The sequence below is a fragment of the Lasioglossum baleicum genome, chromosome 8, assembly GCF_051020765.1.
Source record: "Lasioglossum baleicum chromosome 8, iyLasBale1, whole genome shotgun sequence".
Classification (NCBI taxonomy): Eukaryota; Metazoa; Arthropoda; class Insecta; order Hymenoptera; family Halictidae; genus Lasioglossum; species Lasioglossum baleicum.
The window spans coordinates 4,255,015-4,282,008 of record NC_134936.1 but is presented as its reverse complement, the minus strand read 5'-3'; the positions used below and the strand labels follow the sequence as shown (position 1 = coordinate 4,282,008).

Below are 26,994 nucleotides of genomic sequence, written 5' to 3'. Positions count from 1 at the left end.
GCGTTTGTGCCATTGCTCTACGATGTCCGAGGTGGCGCCAGAAATTTGTCATTCGTTCGATGAATTATGGAGTTATTAATTCCGATGGGACATGTTACAAACTCGCTTCTCAGATTCGAATTATTAATAACTCTGACTTGACATTGAGCGTTATTGGTTGAAAGGTACATACAGTGACTCCCATTAATGAATCCCAAAAAACTATATGATTTTGTTTTATGGATATGATGTTGATACAATACCTCATGCAATACGTGAATGTTTAGTAATTGGTTAGAGATACCACCATATTTAATAATCTAAACAATATTTTGAATAATGCTACAGCAATTTTTAGTGGTAACTTTGAGTTGTTCGAGCGATTAGAGCACTGCAGGATGTGAAAAGAAATTTTTTCAAAAATTGGCATTGGTCGGAATTGTTGAAAAAATACTAAAAGTTGCATTTTACAACTTTTTTATGTGGCCCTATATTAACAATTTAAAAAATACGTTTTGTAATAATGCGGGAAATAATATTAAAAATAAATTTGTAATAATGTGTGTGTGAGTGTCTTTAAAATATTTTGATTAATCTTTTAAAGAATTTCGAAAATAACAAAATGGTGGTTCAAATCCTCCCTACCTTCAATTTCAGCACAATCCGAGATAGTGTCTCAAAAATGTGATCGAATTCACATGGAATGGCCCGACATAAAAAAGAATTTCATCTGTAAATCAAAAATGTGTACAAAGTATGATTGGTATATTAATTACTCGAGAAACGAGAATACATATAGTGAAATCAGGAATCTGCATAAGGGTATTAAAAAAAAGTAATATTTCATTTAACAACATTCTAATTTTGAGACAATTTCTTTCTAGTGCCGCTCAAAATAATATAACTGTGTTCTGTCAAGTTTTTTTCGAAATCCCCTGTTACTAAATTACGAGGGAGAATTAATTGAAATTTTAAATTGAGGGAAATTTCAACATCTTACAAAATGCAATTGTAAGAATGTTTATACCACCGTGTGGATAACTGAGTGTGAGTGTGCATGCGGTGATTTATGTCATATGTTTAACTATTATCTAGGTGCACGGTAGTGCACCAGCCAAGTTCTTGCACTACCACCTTTTACACGAAACAATTTAGCCGTTTTTTAGAGGCTTATAACTCAGCACTGGAGGCAGATGGAGAGATGTAATTTCGTACAGTTGTTAAATGCTATCATGTCTCAATATTGACAAAACATTAATCTTCCAACATTAGTAGGTTCCGAGATATAGGACCTCAAAAATCGTTAAATTTGTCACTGACTGACTGACTGACAGATCATCAAAACCTTTTGGGTACTTCCCATTGACCTACAAGCTTGAAATTTGGCACACAGGTCTACCATAACAAACCATCGAAGGAATAATTGTCAAAGTTTGAAATTTCACACCTTAAAGGGGTGGTATTGAAAAAAAAAACATTACGAAATAGGTACGTAGGATAGAACATATAGAAAATGGCTGTATCTCGGGAACGGTGCGTCCTACCGCAAAAATAACGAAATTTTCAAAAGGCTTAACCTAAAGCATAGAGGGTATGCCCAACCACATGACGTATGTAGCCTTTTGTTTTTTTTTTTTTAATTAAAAAATGGCTGCATCTCGGGAACGGTGCGTCCTATCGCAAAAATAACGAAATTTTCGAAAGACCGTACGGGAGGCATATCGGGTATGCCCAACCACATGACTTTTGTGGTCTTTTGACTTTTCGAAAAAAAAATAAAAATTAAAACATGGCTGTATCTCGGAAACGGTGCGTCCTACCGCAAAAATAACGAAATTTTCAAAAGGCTTAACCTAAAGCATATCAAGGATAAGAATAATAATAACCATAAACTTGATAATTGATGACAACAAAAAGTGATGAAATCCCAACAAAAACATTCTGTAAACAGTAGCCAAATTCTTATGGCCGTAAAAAGTTGTGAGATGAAACAAAATACGGCCCAGTTCGTTAGCTTAGAAATACCTCTTGCAATACTGAAAAAAGCGTTTGTAAAAATTAGTTTAAAAGAACGCTATTTAATTTTTAATGAATTACATGGAGGGCTAAATTATTCAAACTTGGCCGCCACCTAACACCTTTTATGGTCATTGGTTTAAAAAGTAACGGCCAAGTTCGGTAGCTTAGAAATACCTCTTGCAATACTGAAAAAAGCGTTTGTAAAAATTAGTTAAAAAGAACGCTATTTAATATTTAAAGAGTCACATGGAGGGCTAAATTATTCAAACTTGGCCGCTACTCTTTAAACCAATGACCATAAAAGGTGTTAGATGTAAGCGTAAAGTGTTCAACCCTTTGCACTCGGAAATATTTTATTTCGGAAATTAAACATTTCTTCCGACCTAGAATATTTCCAATCTCTATGATTTTTGCAATTTTATGGATATGAAATTGCTAATATACCTCATGCAATGCCTGAATATTTAGTAATTCATTAGATACCGACATATTTAATAATTTAAAATGTAAACAATATTTTGAATAATGGTACAGCAATTTCTAGTGGTGACTCTGACAATGAGTCACCGCTCGAGTGCTAAGGGTTAAATTTCTTCCCATCAAAGAAAATTATCTTCTTCCATTCCTCGAACCAGAGATGGGCAAAATTTTTATTTTAATAAAAATTCCGGGTACTGAATAAAAGATACAAAATTTTTATTCTTTATTCGGGGGCTTGAATAAAAAAGTAACTATTATTCAAAAATTATTAGAATAATTTTTTATTCACCGAGAATTTATTCAAGCTTAGAATAAAATTTTTATTCTTTATTCTTATTCTTTATTCTTATTCTTTTTTCTCGAAAATGAATAAATCCATGAATACTTTCGGCCAGCTCGAGGCTACAATGAACACGACCGACGCCCGAGGGTCGAGCCCTGAGGCCTGAGCCCAGAACACAATAGTAGTGCAATAAACACGGCCCGACAATCCCCCGGCGAGCCAGGTAGCTCGGCATGAAACCGCTAAGGAGCGAATGGTGAACTTATTTATTTTCCGTGCTACCCTCACGAAAGTCACACGAGCCAATTCGTGGCGTTCTGCCGATTAAGAAAAGCCTAAACTCGACGGAATTAGGACCGTTTCTAGTGGTTTTATTAATTAAAGTATGCTCGAAATTTTTATTCTAATAACTTTCTGGCCATCACCGCCCTAGCGCGACGAAGCGACGGGGACTTGGGACGCCTTGGCCAAGTGGTGCAATAAACACGGCCCGACAATCCCGGTGACAATCACGGTGATGGCCAGAAAGTTATTAGAATAAAAATTTCGAGCATACTTTAATTAATAAAACCACTAGAAACGGTCCTAATTCCGTCGAGTTTAGGCTTTCCTTAATCGGGAGAACGCCACGAATTGGCTCGTGTGACTTTCGTGAGGGTAGCACGGAAAATAAATAAGTTCACCATTCGCTCCTTAGCGGTTTCATGCCGAGCTACCTGGCTCGCCGGGGGATTGTCGGGCCGTGTTTATTGCACCACTTGGCCAAGGCGTCCCAAGTCCCCGTCGCTTCGTCGCGCTAGGGCGGTGATGGCCAGAAAGTTATTAGAATAAAAATTTCGAGCATACTTTAATTAATAAAACCACTAGAAACGGTCCTAATTCCGTCGAGTTTAGGCTTTCCTTAATCGGGAGAACGCCACGAATTGGCTCGTGTGACTTTCGTGAGGGTAGCACGGAAAATAAATAAGTTCACCATTCGCTCCTTAGCGGTTTCATGCCGAGCTACCTGGCTCGCCGGGGGATTGTCGGGCCGTGTTTATTGCACCACTTGGCCAAGGCGTCCCAAGTCCCCGTCGCTTCGTCGCGCTAGGGCGGTGATGGCCAGAAAGTTATTAGAATAAAAATTTCGAGCATACTTTAATTAATAAAACCACTAGAAACGGTCCTAATTCCGTCGAGTTTAGGCTTTCCTTAATCGGGAGAACGCCACGAATTGGCTCGTGTGACTTTCGTGAGGGTAGCACGGAAAATAAATAAGTTCACCATTCGCTCCTTAGCGGTTTCATGCCGAGCTACCTGGCTCGCCGGGGGATTGTCGGGCCGTGTTTATTGCACCACTTGGCCAAGGCGTCCCAAGTCCCCGTCGCTTCGTCGCGCTAGGGCGGTGATGGCCAGAAAGTTATTAGAATAAAAATTTCGAGCATACTTTAATTAATAAAACCACTAGAAACGGTCCTAATTCCGGCGAGTTTAGGCTTTTCTTAATCGGGAGAACGCCACGAATTGGCTCGTGGGACTTTCGTGAGGGTAGCACGGAAAATAAATAAGTTCACCATTCGCTCCTTAGCGGTTTCATGCCGAGCTACCTGGCTCGCCGGGGGATTGTCGGGCCGTGTTTATTGCACCACTTGGCCAAGGCGTCCCAAGTCCCCGTCGCTTCGTCGCGCTAGGGCGGTGATGGCCAGAAAGTTATTAGAATAAAAATTTCGAGCATACTTTAATTAATAAAACCACTAGAAACGGTCCTAATTCCGTCGAGTTTAGGCTTTCCTTAATCGGGAGAACGCCACGAATTGGCTCGTGTGACTTTCGTGAGGGTAGCACGGAAAATAAATAAGTTCACCATTCGCTCCTTAGCGGTTTCATGCCGAGCTACCTGGCTCGCCGGGGGATTGTCGGGCCGTGTTTATTGCACCACTTGGCCAAGGCGTCCCAAGTCCCCGTCGCTTCGTCGCGCTAGGGCGGTGATGGCCAGAAAGTTATTAGAATAAAAATTTCGAGCGTACTTTAATTAATAAAACCACTAGAAACGGTCCTAATTCCGTCGAGTTTAGGCTTTTCTTAATCGGCAGAACGCCACGAATTGGCTCGTGTGACTTTCGTGAGGGTAGCACGGAAAATAAATAAGTTCACCATTCGCTCCTTAGCGGTTTCATGCCGAGCTACCTGGCTCGCCGGGGGATTGTCGGGCCGTGTTTATTGCACCACTTGGCCAAGGCGTCCCAAGTCCCCGTCGCTTCGTCGCGCTAGGGCGGTGATGGCCAGAAAGTTATTAGAATAAAAATTTCGAGCATACTTTAATTAATAAAACCACTAGAAACGGTCCTAATTCCGTCGAGTTTAGGCTTTCCTTAATCGGGAGAACGCCACGAATTGGCTCGTGTGACTTTCGTGAGGGTAGCACGGAAAATAAATAAGTTCACCATTCGCTCCTTAGCGGTTTCATGCCGAGCTACCTGGCTCGCCGGGGGATTGTCGGGCCGTGTTTATTGCACTACTATTGTGTTCTGGGCTCAGGCCTCAGGGCTCGACCCTCGGGCGTCGGTCGTGTTCATTGTAGCCTCGAGCTGGCCGAAAGTATTCATGGATTTATTCATTTTCGAGAAAAAAGAATAAGAATAAAGAATAAGAATAAAGAATAAGAATAAAGAATAAGAATAAAGAATAAGAATAAAGAATAAAAATTTTATTCTAAGCTTGAATAAATTCTCGGTGAATAAAAAATTATTCTAATAATTTTTGAATAATAGTTACTTTTTTATTCAAGCCCTCGAATAAAGAATAATAGTTATTTATCTTTTATTCAAAAATTTATTGAATAATTTTTTATTTGAATACTGCCCATCTCTGCCTCGAACCAATTAACGTTATTTTCCGAGAACCTTAAACCGTTAGCCCTCAGGTGCACTTTCAATATTGATTTTCTCTTCGATAGTTTAAACTTTTAAATTACATTCGTTAAAAGCTGCACACCGGATGTTATATAAAATTTATTATACACGTCTTTTAACCATCGAAGAATGCAATTTTTGCAACAAGTTGAGGTGTAACTGAACGATTTCGAAGTGCTCCAGCAACGATTTCATTTGTTTGTTGCGTTCTTATTTTATTCCATTATACGTTCGTTTCTTTCCATATACATAGATTCCAAAAGCATTTTCTTCATAGTTTCCATGTTTTCGAAATTGTCTAAATTTCGAACAATACACTCTGTCGTTCGATTTCGATTCTTCTCTTCGTTCAAAAATTGTTATTAGAGCCTTTTCCTCTTGACTTAAAAATTTCCTTTTTCCCATTATGTTTTTTCGTTTTCAATGTAATAAAGGAGAAACGGACACTTTTAGAAACTTTATACCGTGAACGTTTACTTTATGAACTCCTATCAATACAAATAGACGAAAACGCGTCGAAATACAGTGGCGGCAGAGTTGAGCCAAAGTAATTGCAATTACCAATTACAGTTACATGTAATTGTAATTTTATTTCTGCAATTACAAGTGATTGTAATTGGTAGTTGCAATTACTTAATGCCAAAATGGCTCTATAAAAAAGCTCAATGGAAATGTCTAAAAAGAACAAACAAAAAGCATATACTTATTAGGAAATATTTAATATTCATTGAATATTTTTTTATTTGTAGCTAATTATTTGATATTTCACAAAAACGATTACCATAACCTTTCAAAAAGTGACTCTCATTTCAAAGTTGGAGTCGGATAATATGTATAATATATGCTTTTTGTTTGTTCTTTTTAACCATTTCCATTGAGGAGTTGCCCGAATCGGGCGGAGCCCGAAACTTTCATCGTCAATTAAACCACTAAATACAGTTGAAATTGTATCGTGTTTAGTGTCATTTTAATCAGAACAATCTACATATCAAAACAATTTACATATCAGATTGAAAATACATCAGTTTAAAGTCCACCTTTGCAAAAACTAGGGCGCACTTACCCCACTCCACCTTATATAATATTTTACAGATATATAATATGCATAAAATAAGAAACATAAACTTTTCGTTTTGTTGAAGATTTATAAACTTGAATTTGTTTTATATGTATAATGTATCTAAGGAATAAATATTTTGTTTTATACAGGGTGAGTCACCAAACGTTACCACCTCAAATATCTTTGTTGTTTCTAAAGATACGTAAAATATGGTAAGGACAAAGTTGAATGGTACAATGGGGCTGACACGATGCAAAAAAAAATTTTGTTTTTATGTCATTTTTTCAGAGATATGAAGGTGACCTTCATTTTTTTAAATGGAATGAGGTATTTTTTAATACATCAATCGATGCAGCTGGACATTCGTTATAATAAAGTACTAACCTATGTATGTCGAAAAGTTATTAGTTCAGGAGATATTTCAATTTAAATAACTCTAAAATACCATTACTGTCGTACTACGACGTCAGTGTTTACTTACTTATGTAACGTCTTATCACGACAGTAATGGTGTTTTAGAGTTATTTAAATTGAAATATCTCCTGAACTAATAACTTTTCGACATACATAGGTTAGTACTTTATTATAACGAATGTCCAGCTGCATCGATTGATGTATTAAAAAATACCTCATTCCATTTAAAAAAATGAAGGTCACCTTCATATCTCTAGAAAAAATTACATAAAAACAAAATTTTTTTTTTTGCATCGTGTCAGCACCATTGTACCATTCAACTTTGTCCTTACCATATTTTACGTATCTTTAGAAACAACAAAGATATTTGAGGTGGTAACGTTTGGTGACTCACCCTGTATATGTATGTATATGTATGTATAATTAAAAAAAAATACGGTTGCTGCAATAAAACAAAATATGTATTTTATTTATTTATTTGTCAACAAAATGAAAATTTTATGTTTAAAGTTCATATTTCAAATGTCGTACTGTCGGCGACAACGGAGTACAAAGGGTTAAAAAAGTTTATATTTGTAAATAATTTTCAATGAAGTAAGTCTAGATAAAAGGGATGCTCGCGTGGCACTATTGTGCGATATTGCACCAAAGCGGCAACCTCATCTCCCGTCTATTCTGCAGAACCACGGAAGCGTGCTTTTGTAGCAGATTTTCCGTAAATTCTCCGAATTTATTACTTTCTGTCTGACAATATGGTGTTCATTTATCCAATATTTTTTACAAAATCTCAGCGCAGAAAGTGCCTTTCTCGTCGTGAATTTGTTAGATTGTAATTTATTATGGGATAATATATGTAGCTACGAGAGCATCTTTCTCGTAGGAATAAACTCATATATACAGGGTGTCTCAAAATTCCTTCAACATCCGGAAATGTGAGGTTCCTGAGATCATTCGAAGCAACATTTTCCTTAGCAAAAATGACGTCCGCGGCTTTGTTAAGGAGTTTTTTTTATTGAAAGCTTAATTGGAACTTCCCATAGGGGGTTATAAAGCTATACATTAGTAGTATACATGTTACAGTTAAACATTAGTAATGTCGGTACAGCAGAACACATTAGGTATATGTATAACACATTAAGTACATAACTTTAAATCTTTAAATTACATTGCTTGAAAACATTGAAAAGAAGATAACATGCCTGAATATTCGGTTCATAAAGTAACGATCTGATATTTAAGGGTGGAAACAAATTGAGCCTCCTTAATTTTTTCATGAGATCAACTCTTTGTGATTCCAACAAGGTACATTGCCAAATGATATGGTTAAGATCTTGAACCTCATAGCCGCAGTTACATTTGGAATCATCTATTATATGTAGTCGTGAAAGAGATGCTGCAAGATGATAATGATTTGCTCTACAACGATTGAATGTTACAATAAATTGTCGTGATAAACCTCTACCCGAGAACCATGGTGCAACCCCGTCTCTAATATAATACTGGAAGTATTCCTTGCCTTTAAACTGACCCTGCTGCATTGTGAAATCGCTAGTACTTTGTCTACATTTGTGTTTAAAAGATTCCCGTAAATCAGAGAAAGGAGTAACAATATGCTTATTAGCTTGTTCTAGTGTTGCCGACTTTGTTAGCTAAGGCGTCAGCCTCATCATTTCCAACAATGCCTGAATGGGACGGAATCCAAACAAATTCTATACTGCTGTTGTTCGATGTGGTTTTCTTGAACTTAAAGTATTTTTCCTTAATTTTGTAAATGTAGAAGTTGGTCATTATATTTATCTTTGAGTTTTGTAAACATAGTAGGGCACTGTGAGAGTCGGTAAGTATTTTGTAATTATGATTTGTGTCTAAAAGAGCAATGTCAAGAGCATCAATTAAAGCAATGCATTCAGCCGTGAATATAGAAGCAATAGATGGGATGCTTTTTTTGGTCGATATAGTTAAATCTTTACAAATGCATCCAGATCCAACAGAGTTAGAGCCTGGAATTTTACTGCCATCAGTAAAAATTGCGTGGGAATCACAGTTTGAAAGCCAATTGTGTAATATGGAGTTTGGATGGCTACATATTTTAAGATCATGACCAAGTTCAGTATTTATTGGGATCGAGTTACTAATAATATTACAATCCAGACGGTAAATATCATAACAGTTACTAATTCTTAAATTTCTTTTTATGATAGGGATATCATCAATACATTGACGTATGAGTCTTTTGTGAAATGAGACTTGAGAAATGGAGAATCGAGAATCGAAACAGCGGCATCTCTGAGTATGTATGTGTGTGAAGATGTGTGAATGCGTATGAATGTGCGTGAGAATTGAATGTCTGCTGTCTTTCGTTTCTAATGTTTTATAAATAATCAGTTGTCTTCTGTACGTTAACGAGAATTGACGTAAATAAATTATTAAAATCCTGCAATAATATTGATGTATTGCATTGTTGACCAAGGTGGAAGTATTGGAATTAACTTTACTCAAGTAGCTATTACATAAAAATTCAACACGATCTCTTATTAACGGGAGCTTTGACTCATTGTCAGCCAATAAAATGTTGGTAGAAGTATATATACGATACGAAAATTTTTTGAATTTTTTCTAATTAACGAAAAACATGGACCAATCAGAGCGCGACCTAGACGCGTGTTGGCACAGTCGGCCAATTGACAGTTGTCGCGCCGAGCGCCAAATTTAAAGATTGTTAAAGATTTGGCTAAAGGTTGGTTAAATTAAAATTATTATAAAAAATGGTTAAATTTTCTACAATTAGAAAAGAATGGTGACTAAATGTATAATTGATTAGTAAAGTTGTATTCTTTAAAATTTAACCATTAAATTTTATTTTCAAATCGGGCACGAACTTATGCAATCATCTAATACCATAGATCTACAAAACATATATTTTAAATTTTTATTAAGAGCCCAAATAAAAAAGTTTAAAAAAATGTCTTTTATTTTCATATGCAACCTTGTATATTGTAATTTCTGGAAAATATTTTTTGAACATTATTTAGTAAACCAATGCTTCTAATTGCTTACAAAACATCACGTCGTTTGGTACAATTATAAAAAAGTTATTTTGTTTTAAAGGGCGTACGAATACTTATGAGAATGACTGTACGTTCTGAAAATTTCTTTGAAATTGATTGATTAATTGGTTTACCAATTCTAAACGATCAAAAGTGGTAAAAATTGCAGTCGTAGGCCGAAAATCATGAAAAATTGCAATTTTTACCACTTTTGATCGTTCAGAATTCGCAAATCAATTAACCAGTTTCAATGAAATTTTCAGGACGTATTTAAACGAGTTTAGAAAACACATCTTTGAAATTTTCATTATCGGCCCAGCTAAAAAAGTTGTAAAAATCAATTTGTACTATTCTTTTTCAGGATTCAGACCACATTAATTTTTTCAACATTTTCATTAGACGTCACTAACTAAACCAATTCTTCTAGTCTGACAGAGAAATTGAAGTCGTTTGGTCCATTCGTAACAAAGTTATTCTGATTTAAAGTGTGTGTGATCAGTTATGCTCCAAACTGTATATGTTATTATGTAACGTCTTATAGAATCGTTACAAAGTGTGGGCGTGAAAGAGATTGCTTTGTCGCACGCTCTACAATTTAACATGACGTGGATAAATGTTTAAACCTCTTCAGCTTTATGCCTGGTTACGCGCTTAAAGTTTCTATATACACATGGCCACGCGTTATATGCGTTTTATGCGTTTTCGAGGGGATTCTAAATAAAGCAACAGGAATTCGTGTAGCACGGATTAGCCTGTCCCTTCATGAAAGACGGACCCACAGCGCTCCTCGTACGCGCGAGAGCGCGTCTTGATCCGAACGAGAAATTACTTCATCGCCCCCGTTGCAAGTTCGTTGCATTCAGGGAAATTGTTACGTTGCATCCGCTTCTCGAGAGTTGCGTGAACATCGAAATCGTGTTCGGCTCAATTTTCTTGTGGACTATTGATTATCCGACCATTTAAGGGATTAGGACACAGTGATATTTTGAAAAAAGTCGAAAATTTTTCTGTCTTAAATAGTAGTTTCAAGTCCTGAGAACAGAATGCAAAAGGTTTTACACGGATTTCATTCTTCAATACAAATTATTTCTCGAAGTACCGTTTCGACAGTGAGTTCGTGTACCTGCGAGAAAAATTACCAGAGTTGCCTTTTTCAAAACTGGGTCCAAGATATCTCGAGTTCTACGTTAGCAAACACATTAAAATTTTACAGTTACCTTCATTATAATATCTATTAGGCATTGACTTTTTAGATTTTGTTAAATATAAATAAAAAATTAACAAATTTTCTACCGAAATTCTGTCATTAAATTTAAAATATCTGCCATTTTGTTAATTTTCACAAAAGTTGAAATGTGGGATCGTCAATGCCTAGAGAATATATCACAGTTTATGACATTTTTGGGATCTTTGATATACATAGTTAATTCGATTTGCAGGAATCATGTACAACAGTTGGCCATCTGGAAGAAAAGATATTCCGAGCAAAGACGACGAAAGGTACAAGAACAAATTATATTTTAAATATTACAAGCATCTTTTTATAGTTCATAATATACAATAGTAAACTCAATATTAATCGATCATTCACTTTTTTCTGTACTGTTGTTTAAAAATCTTTTATTTTCCCCACTTGTTACTGTGTCCTAACCGCTTAAGGATGTTCTGGAGGTATATAAAACCGCAACAAAATTTTTGAGAATTTGACAAGATATAATTCTTACTAAATTAATGCAATTACCAAAGTTTGGGTTCGATTCGCTGCACAGTTTAAGAATTATAGCAACTTAAAGTTTGTAGATTTTAACACGTCTTTTTATGGAGCATTCGGAGAATTCCACTTCAAACCCTATTTAAACCTTGGAAAAACGCAACCAGAAACTCTAGTTTTTTTTTATATAATATATAGTAAAAATTTTGTAATTAATTATGTTCAAAATTTATTAGGATTCACTAAACAGTTACAGAGCAAAAAATTATTGCCCTTCTCACTAGCATGGAAACGCGACAACTGTGTAGACCACTGAATATAGCTACTAATCAGAGGGTACAATTATTCGCAAAAGTCACTTACAATTTTTTATAATATGAAGACAATTTGATTAAAAAATAAGTATAACATGAAATTCACCAATTAAACGAAAGCTTTTTAAATTAATTTATTTTTTAAATGTAAAATATACTCGTGAATGGGGCTTTCATTGCCAATACATATATTGATGTGTGGATTTCGAATTTCTTGTACTTTTGTCTCCCATTGTACCTCCAGAACATCCTTAATGCTGGATGTTCCTGTTACTCTTCAAATTCATTGTACAGTAGAAAACGTACTTTCTTTTTAACACAATTGCACACTCTTCTCTAACTGTCAGCCCGACACTTCTCATTTCAGACTAGTTGAAGCTTTCCACTCGGAGCTACTCAACTCGAAAATTAAACATTTCTTCCGCAACCTGGAATAATTCCATTCTATATTAATTTTTTTCTTCGTACGAATATAAAATTGATATAATACCTCATAGAATACTTAAATTAATGTTTAGTAATTGATTAGATACCAACATATTTAATAATAACGTATATTGATGTTTTCAGCGCACTGATTCGATCTGATGTTACTAAGCTAAGCAATTTTGAAAATTACCACAAAATTTTCAACGTTTCGGTCAATATTTAGACCATTTTCAAGAAAAATTTTTATACAGGGTGTCCCACCCGATTTCGACATCTTGATTTTCTCGCTATTGTTACTCGTAGCAAAAAATGTTTCAGCACAGGCTTGAATGGTATCGAGTGGAGAATATTTTTATGTTATTAGTTTTTTTCGTGAGTGGACGCGTAAAGGTCATATAAAGGTCAACTTTGTTTTTTTAAATGGAATGAGGTATTTTTTAATACATCAATCGATGCAGTTGGACATTCGTTATATAAAGGTACTAAGTATGTCGAAAAGTTAGTAGTTCAGGAGATATTTCAATTTAAATGTCTCTAAAATACCATTACTGTCGTTCTAACAATAAGACGTTAGTGTTTACTTACTTGCGTCACATTAATTTCTTAATGTGATTAAATTATTGATTAAGAGATTAATATACAAATCACAGATTCAATTTAAAAAAATTTTTTCTATTTGAAGATAGAAGACAATAAACATATTAAATTAACATTATGAGTGGTGCACAAAACTATATAAATAGAAAAATTCAATGAAAAAGTAAATCCATAACTTCATTATTGTTTAAGACAATATTTGTTCACACATATTTTGCTACATAGTGACAACTATGACGTATAAAAAATTCAAGAAAGGAAATAGGACTGGGCTTTCAAATACAAAAACAAATTTCTTGAGAAAAACTATTTTTGCGATGTTCGTTTCTTGATTTCAAAGTAATTTTCATGCAAATGTTCTAGTCTTTGTTCCACGGCATAATCTTTGCTTCCCTGAAAATTGTCGAAACATAGTTCCATCTCTATTGTGTAATCTGACTGTAAATTGGAAGAGCTAATGTAATTAGCAGTAGACCGGTTTTCCATTTTAACTATGCACTGTGTACTCGTGCATTGTTTCCGGAGTCTATTATCTTTGATGTGTGCACACAAGTGGACAGGAATGTCAGATTTCCACGTGGCGTGATTAAGGCGGCAGTTTTAGAAGAGAATCATCACCGTATTATGGGGATATCTCGTTTGTTAATAAAATATCATGCCTATGATAAAACTAGATTACAACAGACATAAAGATAAGACAGGGTTTATGCAACCATGCAATTCGACTGGCACAATAATACAAGAAGCATATCATATCGAAGTAGTTAGGTAATTATTACTAAACTTCATAATTATTCTGGATGCGGATCTTTATGCAACATACATTTTCTACCTAACTTTCAACATAAGGTTGAAAATAATATAATAGTATTTTTAAAGTCTTCTAAAATGTTTTTCCTATTTTTCGTTACACCTTCTCACTTTTGCTGTAAATGCATAAAATCTACTGTATAGTGATAATTATACTGCGAATGTTTATACAGTTTTTTAATTTTTGCAAAATCCTATTATTATTGGTTATATTTATAATCTAAAATGGATAAAAATCGTACTAAATTCTGTCGAATTGGATACTCTAGCATTTTTATGAAAATTTCCATGAGCCATAAGTGCCATAAAGGTACTGTCCAGTGAAAGAGTGTAAACTAGCGGGACGGGAACGGAGCAAGAAGGGCATTGCGGACGCTCCGCCCGATCCCCACTTTTCGACTCACGCGTAGCTCCCGCCTTTCACAGTCGTAGGAGCAGATATTGCTACTATGCATTTATAAGTAGACTGCGGATCTTTGTGCGAAATAAAATTTGTTTATCTCAATTGCGACGAACTCGAGTGAAATAGATATTTATCTTTCTCATTGTGTTTACTAAGTTGAAAATAATAAATATAATAGTATGTTTAAATTCATCTAATATTTATGCGATTTTAAATTGCATATTTTTAATATTGTCATAATGCATAAAATCCGCAGTCCAGTTATAAGTTTAAATGAGAATGTGGTTATTTAGAATAGTAAAGTAGTCGAACAATAAAATGCTTAGGGCTTAGACAGTAAGGAACATTAATGCTAAAAACTGATTTAAATACAGCATTGCATCAATTCTTTTGAAAATAACACTTCAACTTCTGTATTTTGCTGAAGTAAGTAAAGACAATAAAAAAATGAGGAAAGTGGAAATCAAAAGCAATTTGGTGGACAGCGTGTAAACAGTTACTCTCAGTTCTACAGAATCACAGACTGCGTGGTTAAACTCGAGTGAAATAGACATTTATTATCTTTCCCATTGTGTTCAGTAGGTTGAAAATAATATAATAGTACGTTTCAATTTTTCTGATATCTTTACGATTTTAAATTGCGTCTATCAGTAATAAGTTTAAACAAAAATGTAGTTTTTAGAGTAGTAAAGTAGTCGAACAATAGAGCGCTTAGACAGCGATAAATTATTTTAACAATAAAATGTTTTGTATACAGAGAATCGCAGCAAAAAATCTTTTGAAAATATTATTTCCACTTCTGTATTTTGCTGGAATAACTAAAGACAATAAAAATGATACCGTTTCAAAATATTGGTACGCATCTCGGAGAAAGTATATCTTAAAGGATTCACACTGGCTAAAAATGGAGTTCTATTTAAGGCAAGTACTTGCGAGATGATGATAATTCACGAGACAAAATGTCAAGTAGTGTGAAAATTAAGAACACAATTGCCCTGGTGAGTTAGCGGTCGTTCAGTGTAACTAACAGTTTATTAAACACACGAGTTAATCAAATTGATCCGTCACAAAGCTATCTTGGAACTAGCACGAACCTATCCAATCTAGCATCAATTCGCGCCTCGCCTAGACTAACTTCGTAAAAAATGATTGTTTCATAATAGTCATTACCCAGAGCACGTGATTTTTTAAACTCGACGAAACGATTTCAGTAGAACTTATATTTCCTTCCCTCTGCTGAACTAATAATGCAATAAATAAACTGCGGATGTTCATGTAAATACATATTTCGATATGCAAATATCATAAATACGCATTATTTTTTTTAATGCTGTATCATTTTCTATGATTCTATCATTGAAACAATTGGCTTGTGATAGCTAAAATATGATATAAATATTCTTGATTCAATTTTGTCTAAATGTCTTGCAAATACTGCATTGAGAGTTGTTCCTGATCTTGTTGTCGCTTCATTAGGATTATTTCCCATTTCCAATCTTAATTTACTTCTAAACATTACTAGACTGCAAGAAGTTTCACTTCTGCCGCGCGTGGTTTTCCACGCGTATGTTTTTTTTTTACTTGCATGACACCTGTTAAAATTTTTCAGGTTAGTTTAGAACAAGGGTATTGGATAATTGTTTATAAATCTTTCAGTCGGAACAAAATCCGATGAGAAACTGCATGTGAAAGTAGCTGGAGGTTGATTCTATGTTATCCAATTGCAAATGTTCACAAATTAACTCTGGTTAATTAGTTATTAACAATTGTTGCGCGGGCTGATTGTTTCGGAAGTTCTCATAATGCGTAAGACAAGGAGGGTCGAACTGTGCGACAAGGACAAACATACATAACATACCACTTCTTCAAAATTTGTTAATGACTAACAATTTAAGAATCAGACCTGTATAAAACTGAAATGGGAATGTAGCCAAGGCTTTATTTTATATTCTACAATCTTAGTTCACCAATGAAGTCTTTAAAGTTAGTAAATTAATTATGAAAATGTTACTTGTCAAACTATTCGAGGTTATTCGCGAAATTTCGTCACTTCCGTACCGCTTGAAAATTGTAGGTTTCTCAGCAAAGAAGTTTCACTTCAAAAATGAATTCGATATATTCATTAGTTTCTGAGAAAACAGGTTGTAACACTTTATCTGGCACACCCTGTATAATCAGTGTTGCGGACACTTCTCACTGTCGGCTTTAACTCCGTATTCCATTTGAAAAAACCATGATGACTTTGACGTGACCTTGACCAGTCGACTCAAGGTGAAAAGTTTTTTCCTCTTGAACAGGGGGGATCTTGTTATGCGTTTATGTGCGTGATCAGATCATAGTACTCCAGAGTAAATATTTCCATAGAAATCATGGAAATTAGGAGCAATTTGGTGGACAGTGTGTAAACAGTTGCTCTCAGTTCTACAGAACTACAGACTGCGTGGTTAAAATCACCTTATCTGAATCAGTTCAAATAGTGATGATTAGACTGTGGATCTTATTTATGGTTTACGAAAATTTGAAAGAAATGCTAGAGTATCAATTTTTGGCAGAATTTAGTACGATTTTGTTTTACTTTGGACCTAGAAGTGTTATTGAAAAATTGATAAATATAACAAAATTAAAATTTATCTACAAAAATAGATAATTGCATAAACATCTGCAGATGATCCCTAAATACATGTGTTTATAACTCGATTTTCGCTGTGAAAAATTCATTGTACACATGTATAATTGTATCAAACCTCCTACATAGAATTGTGCATAATATCACGGCACATATCAAAAATCAAATAAAATAAAGTATACGAATTCGGATTTTGGAGAATCTCGAACTACATACGTCACGAGATTATAAATAAATTATTTGGTATGGGAATAAGTTTCCGCCCTTTTGACAGATGTCGTTATACTAAAGATCGCATATTTGATGAAACCTAGTACATGTTTTTGAAAGGTGTGCATCTAATAATAAGCTTCAAAACACAGTTATTGGCAATCGTTTGGAGCGTGAACAGCAGTCAATTTTTCGCGTCAAAAGTGTCGACTTTTGTTTCAAGTAAGCAGCATTTGCGGGATGTTATGTTGCATTATTTTGTTTTAAAGAAAGGTGCCGCGGAAACGCATCGTTTGCTCGTAAATATTTACGGGGACGATGCTCCATCAAATACAAGTTGTAAAAAATGGTTCCGGCGGTTTGAAAACCATGATTTCGACGTAAGGGTCAAAGATCGTGATGGTGCGCCAAAAAAATCGAAAATACAGATTTGCGAGCATTAATTGATGAAAATCCACGTCAAACACTTGAAAAACTACAATTATTAGGTCAACATACGGCTACAACGCTAGGCCACATGTCGCAAAACCCGTCAAGAAATACTTGGAAGAACTGAACTGAGAATCCTTCAGATTTCCACTTGTTCCAGTCCGTGCAGTCGGCCCTATCTGGAGAGCAGTTCACTTCCTATGAAAGTATACGAAATTGGCTCGATGAATGGCTTGCATCGAAACAACCAGATTTTTTTCTTTGAGAAATTCGTTTATTACCTGAACGGTGAACGAAGGTTGTAGATGCCGATGGGGCATACTTTGACTGAATTTACTTTTGAATTTCTGAATAAAGAGCTTCTTTTCAACAAAAAAGGGCGGAAACTTATTCCCATGCCCAATATTTATTATTTACTACAAGGAACTACAACTTAAGTACAAGTACTAGAGTACATGTTTAATACAATGTAGAATATTATGTGAACTATTAGTACTTACGAAATGGTTTTTAAAGCCGTCGAAAATGTGCATAGATGGACGATGTGATGGTGAAACTACTAAGCCAGACTTTCGACATTTGACCCGAATTGGATCGTTTATAGTGTGATAGACACTTGTCGAAAAACGTACGGTTTCGAGAATACTGATAAAATGATATTACGGTGACGTTTTATAGCCTGTAAGACAGATTATAACGTTGGGAAGTCTGGCTGAAGAAAACGAGTTACCTATATCCACGATAAATGCTTCCTTATCTGGCACTCGCATCTGTTAACCAAAATTACAGTTTTTACGAACTCTTCCACGAATTATAATGCATTGCGAACAATTGCATTCTCTTTCTTCCGGAATTGCATACTCGCTTCTGCTATTCTTACTTTTTGAATTATATAAAGTATCTGAATAATGTAATAAATTGATAATCCAAATATAAGTTAGAAAATACTATTAAATTTTTGAAAGATATTAAATTGTGCCATAATATTAGGTACCGAATTCAAATGTTACAACGTGTTAAAATAAATGTTGATGCAACTAATAATGAATGTAATTTATAAAAAATTTTGATGAAAGATACTGTTGCTGCTATACTAACTAAATTGCTATTGATCAAACGCATATTCTAATAGCTAAATATTGAAATTAAATTCTATTTGGTCAAATAAATTCATTGTTGATAGTTTGATAGGAAGAAAACACATAATTAACTTGTAACTGCAGCATGGAAATAAATTCATGTAAATAAACTATAGATTTGGCGAATTATATTTGTTTCTGATTCTTGTAACACCAGTAGAAATTAATCTTTATACCAGGGACCATAACTGTTATAACCAAAAAGAAAGAAAGTCGCAGGATAACAAGTATCGACTAAAATCGTATTGGTTACAGATAAGGATTATAAGTAACCGACAAGTTTTTCTCTTGTTGGTAAATGTTATCGTTGAAAGAAATTCAGTTCGATCATTTACAACAGTTTACAATGAGAGAAACTTATTTCCATAACTCATAACAGTTATCGATGGGAGAATTTTATTTCGATAGCTCATAACTAGACTGCGGATCTTTATGCAAAATAGAATTTTTATACATCGATTGCAAGCTATAGGAGCTAAATAAAAATGTATTTTCCTCATTACTGATTTTTATATGTTAAAAATAGAATATCGGCAATGTTAAATTGTTTTAATCTTTTTCCTGTTTTGAATTACACCTGCTCATTTTTGTCACAAATACATAAAATCCGCAGTTTACTCATAACAGTTGTCGATGAGAGAAATTTATTTCGATCGTTCATAACAGTTATCGATAAGAGAAATTTATTTCGATCGCTCATAACAGTTATTGATGAATGAGAGAGAAGAGCACAAAGCGAGCATAATTTGTTGAAGTGGTCAAGGTACAGTAATGTTTATTGATAAAAGATAGTGAAACCACACTCATCAATTATCAAATTCCAGAAAAAATTTCATTAATAAATATAAGGATTTCACTGATTTTTTCTATTAAAATGATTATAGAAAGAAATTTCGATTTGCTACGGTTGCTTGGCACAGAATATGAACAAGGATTTGTAATGCAAGAGAAGATCACAAAGTGGAACAGAAAATTTGTTTGATTTTTAATAACAGAATATATGCAATTTCCTGCAAAATATTATGCAATTAAAAAGAAAGTAAGTTCCCCAAGTTAAAAAAAGAAACATATTGAAAGAGAATCCCATTGATAATGGGACCACACTTCAATTTTCGAATTGCAGAAAAAATTTCATTAAACAAATATAAAGATTTAACTGGTTTTCTATTAAAACGATTAATGGCACAGAATATGAAGAGAGAGAATTCATATTCTTCATACAACTATCTGTGACGCAAGAGAAGAACACAAAGCGAGCATAATTTGTTGAAGTGGTCGAGGTACAGTCATGTTTATTGATAACAGATAATAAAACCACACTTCAATTTTCAAATTTCAGAAAAAATTTCATTAATAAATATAAGGATATCATTGATTTTCTATTAAAATGATTATATATAGAAAGAAATTTCGATTTGCTGCTGTTGCTTGGCACAGAATATGAACAAGGATTTGTAATGCAAGAGAAGAACACAAAGCGAGCATAATTTGTTGAAGTGGTCAAGGTGCAGTAATTGCTCAACAGGCTGACCTGCACGAAATTTATTTACATATTTAGCTTGTGTTTCCATCATTTGTTGAATTTTAGTAGAAGACCTAAAATAGTAGGAACATTAAAAAATACAAGACTTTCACTGATTAAATGATTGAAATGATTAAAGAAAGAAATTTTGAAGTGGTCAAGGTGCAGTAATTGCTCAACAGACTGACCTGCACGAAATATATTTACATGATTCCATGATTCGTTGAATGGTAAGTATCTTAAAATATCACGTTAAAGATGCTTGCAAATGTCACGGTACCATCTGAAAGAAGAATTTGAAGAACTACGTACAGACAGCGACCACTTCGCAACCAATTATTCCGCGAATACGCGCAGATCAATTTGCGAGTGTGTTTCCTTCTGAGATAGAGTAAACCAACCCGGACGTCTCGAGATCCAACAGCCCCAATCCAGTTCGAGCCAGTCAGATCCAGCAAACGATCTTGTAGACCACCTGGATAAGAGACGGCTCTGCCACGGTGAAACGTCGATCGACTCGTTTCTGATAGGCGACGGAAATACAGAAAATGAAAGAAATAACACCTACAGGTAGAAAAATAAACTGACGAAACAAAACGCCGGTAACAATTGACCCTCGACTATTATTTCTCATCGAATAGACTTGATTGCTATTGTTACAGAAAGATTAATGCAGAAAAATATTAAAATTAAAAACTCATGGAAAAAGAAACTTTTGAATTTTAGCAGAATTACGTCAGATAACATACATAGATAACAACAATATTATTTTTGAATAGTGAACAACAGTATTTTTTAGTTTCAATATTGTATTGGTTGGAACGAAAGTTCGTAGCGTTTTCAAATTAAAACTCAAACATAAAATTTGGATAGTTATACATAGATTTGTTCAATAACATGGTAAGTCACCTAAAAAATGACGAAAACATTCTTTATGGAATAATAGAGAATGGAACATATGTTATTGAACAAATCTATGAATAAATATCCTAATTTTATCTCTGAGTTTTAATTTGAAAACAGTACGAACTTCCGTTCCAACCAATACAATATTGAAACTAAAAAATACTCTTGTTTCCTATTCGAAAATAATATTGTTGTCACATCTGTTACAGAATTACGTCAGATCACATACATAGGTAACAACAATATTATTTTCGAACAGTGAACCAGAGTATTTTTTAGTATCAATATAGTATTATTGGGTCGGAGAGAAAGCTCTTTGCGTTTTTAAATTAAAACTCAAAGATAAAATTAGGATATTTATACATAGAGATTTGTTCAATAACATATTTTCCATTCTCTTCTATTACTTCTTGCCACTTTTGAGGTGACTTACCACGTTATTCAGTAAACCTATGAATGAATATCTTAATTTGATCTTTGAATTTTGATTTAAAAACGCTACGAACATTCGTTCCAGCCTAATATTTCTTGATAAAATGTAAATCTATTACCTTAAAACCATAATGCATTTATCCGAAGTTAAATATAATTTCTTTTTGATTCGACTTTTATTAAAACTGAGAGAGAAGAAAATTAAATTTCAAAAATATCATTTTTGAATAGTGAACAACAGTATTTTTCCGTGTCAATGTTGTATTTCTTAATAAAATGTAAACCTATACTCTTAATCCATTTAGCTGAAGTTAAATACAATATAATTCGTGTTTTATTCGACATTTACTAAAACTGAAAAAGAACAAAGTTAAAATTCAACAATGTCATTTTTGAATACTCAAGAAGAGTATGTTTCAGTGTTAACGTTGTATTTCTTAATGAAATAACACCTACAGGTGGACAAATAAACTAACGAAACAAAACGCCGGGAACAATTGTCCCTCGACTATCACGTCTCATCGAATAAACTTGATTGCTATTGTTACAGAAAGGTTAATACAGAAAAATGTTAAACACAAAAACTAGTGAAGAAGAATCTTGTGAATTTTAGCAGAATGACGTCAGATAACATACATAGACCTTTGCTTCTTTTCTTAACATTAATAAATCATGTAGTGACGGGTTCTAACAGTTTTAATTTACGATTATTGAGATTGTAAAGATGCATCCATGAGGAATTATTATTTATATACTATTATTGAGGAATATAGTCAGGTAGATATGTATTGTTTAAAAAACTTTCTACAAATTTGGATAGACACGTTCCAGTTATATTTATAAAGTAGTGTAAAATATCCAGTTTTCGTGCCCCGTTAACACCTTGCGGGACGACTATAGTGAACCAAACTATACCTTGCAAGCGGCTGCTGGGATACAGTATAACCCACGAACTCTGTCCACCTGAAATACAGTCAGTGTAAAAAGTATTCGTACACCCATTAAAAACGAATAACTTTTTAAAATGAAGACAAAACGGCTTGAAATTTTCTGTAATTTTATAAGGATTAGTTTACAAGTTCTTTTTAAATTGATATTCTTATGTAAAAAAGTTTAAATTGTGTTATTATTAGACTGCGGATGTTTATGTAAATACATATTTCGATATGCAAATGTTATTTTGCATATTGCATATGTTTTCTACCATGTGCAAATGCACATATACATATATTACATATTTCTTTTATATAATTTCACTATATTTTGCTGCGATTTGTTCTCCAATATTTTATGCCGAAACTTTTCATAAAATTAAAGAGATTCGACTATTCTTTTTTCTTTACATGCGAAAACAGTAAAATCATTAATTCACAATCTTTATTTTATTTCTGTAAATAGGTAGTTGAAGATTTTGATGAAGATGATTAATAGTTGCAATTTTAACAGCTCAGAATTTGTTGCAACAGACACAAGTTGATCAAAATTTGACATTTATAAAAGTACATTTACAAACTCTTCCAGCCACAATAAAGAGACTGGAAACTGTCGGATTACCCTTAACAAATTCAATGAAAATATTCATGGACTCTATTGAACTCTTAAGAGCTGTTTCTGGTAAATGTGGTGATCGAATTCGTGTTAAAATAGATGCAGTGGTAAAAACGAATCCTGGTTTATACGAAATATCTAAACTCGTGATGATATTAAGCGATGAAAATGTGTCAACTAATGTACCACAACGCTATTGGAGCAAATATAAATATGCACCCATTACTTCCTGTGATGTAGAACGTGCTTTTTCAGCATATAAGTCAATATTAACTGACAAACGGCAACAACTAACAATAAGTGTTACAAACATGGAAAAATTACTAGCAACCTATTGTAACGTAAATTATGGCGTTTCCGTGTAAATAAATTGTAAATTAAAACATAACTGATAAATATCACTTTGTATTAGTTCTGATCATATTTTTTGTGCATATTTGCATATGCTATTTTTTTAAAGATCCGCAGTCTAGTCATTATAAAACATATCTTTTGTAAATCTAAGTAAGTGATATACTTACTATAGATATATACAAATTTTTGTCGAAGTTGCTTGACGCATAAAAAAGCTATAGGCAGCGTAAAATGTAAAAATCTTTCCTATCTTAATTTATTATAATTTGCTTAAATCGCAGTTTCCAACAATATTTGTTTCTTTCAATTTAATTACAGTTCAACCTTGATCGATGAAACCTTGTGCTTGTATATGTGTAACTTACTTATTGTTTGGATCTTTATACAATTCACTTTTCCGAATTATTTCTACAATTTAATTTTTACAATTTTAAAAAAAATTAATTATGCATTACCTGGTAGATAAAGATTTGTAACATCTCAGAAAAATTCAAGCTCCTTAACCCAATTTTGAAAAAGTAATTCGTTTCGAAAGGGTTTGCGAATACTTCTTACACTGACTGTAGCTCCGTTATTTTAAACATTGCGCGGAACGGTGTCAAATAAAAGTTATAGGATTTGAGCCAATTAATAACGAAGCAATGGCAGTGTTTTGACAAGTGGACGCATGTACCAGATATGAAGGTCACCTTCGCCTTTTTAAATGGAATGATTTACTTTTTATGTTCAATTTCGATAGAATGGTTAACCCTGAATTAAATATACTAAGGTATCAATTTGTCCTAAAACGTACCGCTTCTAAGATGACTTTATTCATACTTTCGTTATAAATGTTATGAATAGACAGCAAATCTTTATGCAAAATAAAAATTTTCTGTTTGATTTGCAACAAACTGCAGTGAAATTAAAATTCATTTTCTTTTTTAATATGTTTAGTGTTGTACACCAACTGATTTTTGTTATAAATGCATAAAATCCGTTCTCTAGTTATGAATAAACTGACGATTTTATGCATTTATAGCAAAAATTTGAAACGGTGAAACACACAATCGAAGAAACATTTAACGTTTCGTGAATACACGTATACAAATCTACAGGTAATACAAATAAAAAATTAAAACAGTAAAACTACATACATCCCTCATGAAGCACGTCCTTTAGTAAAGGATTGCTAATAAACCCACTACATATCAAGATTATCAAGTGATCAGAGGGCTGCTCTTTACTTTACCGGACTCAAAATTTGTGCCTTTCGCCTATAAATTATGATGTATTTGGTATGTAATCCAGTAGATTTGTACCCGGGGCGGCTGCAGATCGAAGTTTCGATTTTGTAGGATCAATAGTTCAGGAGTTATGCTTGCTTAAAGTTGAGCAATCTGCAGCGTTTTTGACAGGATAGGGCGCCGCCATATTGGTTTGTAGTGACGGTCGTGCGCCGCTTACCGAGCAGAATATAATTAATCAAGGATCGGCGGTTTTGCTCTGCATTTTGCTTACTGGGTAGTTTTAATCGCTATGATTTATTTTTTATATATTCAATTTCGATAGATTGGTAAATTCTGAATGAAAATACACTAAGGTATATTTGTCCTAAAACGAACCCCGCACCTGAGATAGTTTGACTTTATTCATACTTTCGTTATAAATGTTATAATTTTACTGACGATTTTGTGCATTTATCAGAATCGAAGAAATATTTAACGATTCGTGAATACACGTATAAAAGGTTTCATACACTAAAAGTTATTCTTGCATTTTTAATACAAATAAACAATTAAAACAGTAAAAACTACTTACATTTATGAAGAAGCACGTCGTTTTAGCAATAAACCCACTACAAATCCAGATGATTAACTGACCAGAGCACTTCACACTTAATAGTTTTAATCACAAAATCGCAGTATTTATTGCTTTCCTCGGTTATCTATATTAATTGTGCACATTCAGTATCTTTTATCATTTATTTATAAAAGATGTGAAATGGACGAGTATGTACTGTTGTGAGCTGACGAGAAGATCCCTGGCAGGAATGCGGTGACGTAGGCAAGAATGCGCACCCGATTGGTTGGCTTGGAGGGGGGGGCGCCTAGGCTCACACGCAGTTTCGACTAGAGCGTTCTATTGGCCGACGCAGTCACCCCCACTACTCGAGTCGCGTGACGAAGAGAGGGAAACAGACGTACCCTAGGGTACTCAGTGAGGGTACTCAACGGCGTAGGCACAAAATTCAGAATACTGCTGAAAAATTGTCATGACGTAAAACTTTCTTATTTTCCTATTCTTATTATAAAATGTTCAAATCAGTATTGACATTAACATTCTACAGCACATATTAATAATCGTATATATATTATAAGCTCTCTCTCTCTCTCTCTCTCTCTCTCTCTCTCTCTCTCGCTCTCTGTCTCTAATGTAAAAAGCTAAAAAAAAAGTATAAAAAAAGTTACCACGACGAGACTCGAACCCGAGTCCACGGCATAGCAGTTCAGCTCGCTGCCGCTACGCCACACCATTACTTACAATTAGTAAAAGAGTGAACCATGTAAACTGACATGTTGCGTCCACAAAACTTTAATTTGCAAATATCTTGAAAATTACTGAATAGTTGCCTCTATAATGGGGTATATTCGTAATCAGGGGAACGAGATCTGTAACTCTGTAAAGTCTCAACTAAATCTGTGACGCGAAGGCTTTGCATTCTCCTTGTGTAAATTGTCACTTTTCATGACTGCAATAGGATCCTCGTATTCACGGCATTGAATATTGGCTGTAAGTCGTAAAACATCGTAGCCCTCTGTAAATACGGGAATCCTACTACTATGCGTCGTGTGACGTAGCAGCTGAAAGGGCGTGGTCACGCGGCGAGTACGGGACCGTCAGAGGTGGGGGTAGGCGGCGAGTACGGACCGTCAGAGGTGGGGGTAGGCGGCGCTAGCTGGAGACCCCTCTTGCCTCTGTGCCCCCCCGGGGATCTTCTCGTCAGCTCACAACAGTACACTACGTATACTTGAAAATCTGTAACAATGTTACGTGAGAGAAGTCGTGAAGTAATGTGTACTAAGTACTAATCCCTTGCTTTGTGGAAATTACAGATAAGATACCTACTGCAATTTTGTATCGCTGGACTGCGTTATTTATTAATGTAAATTAAAGGAAGATAAAAATACAAATAAAAAGATGTTTAATCGCGACTTTTATTGTTAAATAACGAATAATGTACGAATAATAGTAATAAATAACGAATAAGTAATGTTTATTAATGTAAATTAAAGGAAGATAAAAATACAAATAAAAAGATGTTTAATCGCGACCTTTATTGTTAAATAACGAATAATGTACGAGAAATACAATAAGATATAATATTGAAATACTAATGTTATGGAGGCAT

General features: G+C 34.1%; 1 long non-coding RNA gene across 1 annotated transcript in view; it reads left to right on the top strand.

The window, feature by feature from the left end:
* LOC143211706 (uncharacterized) overlaps positions 1 to 21,194 on the top strand; it is a 137,186-nt gene extending 115,992 nt beyond the window's left edge. Inside the window, exon 2 of the long non-coding RNA XR_013009506.1 lies at positions 11,613 to 21,194. This is a non-coding gene — a long non-coding RNA (uncharacterized LOC143211706). The remainder of the gene's footprint in view (positions 1 to 11,612) is intronic.
* Positions 21,195 to 26,994: the final 5,800 nt, after the last annotated feature.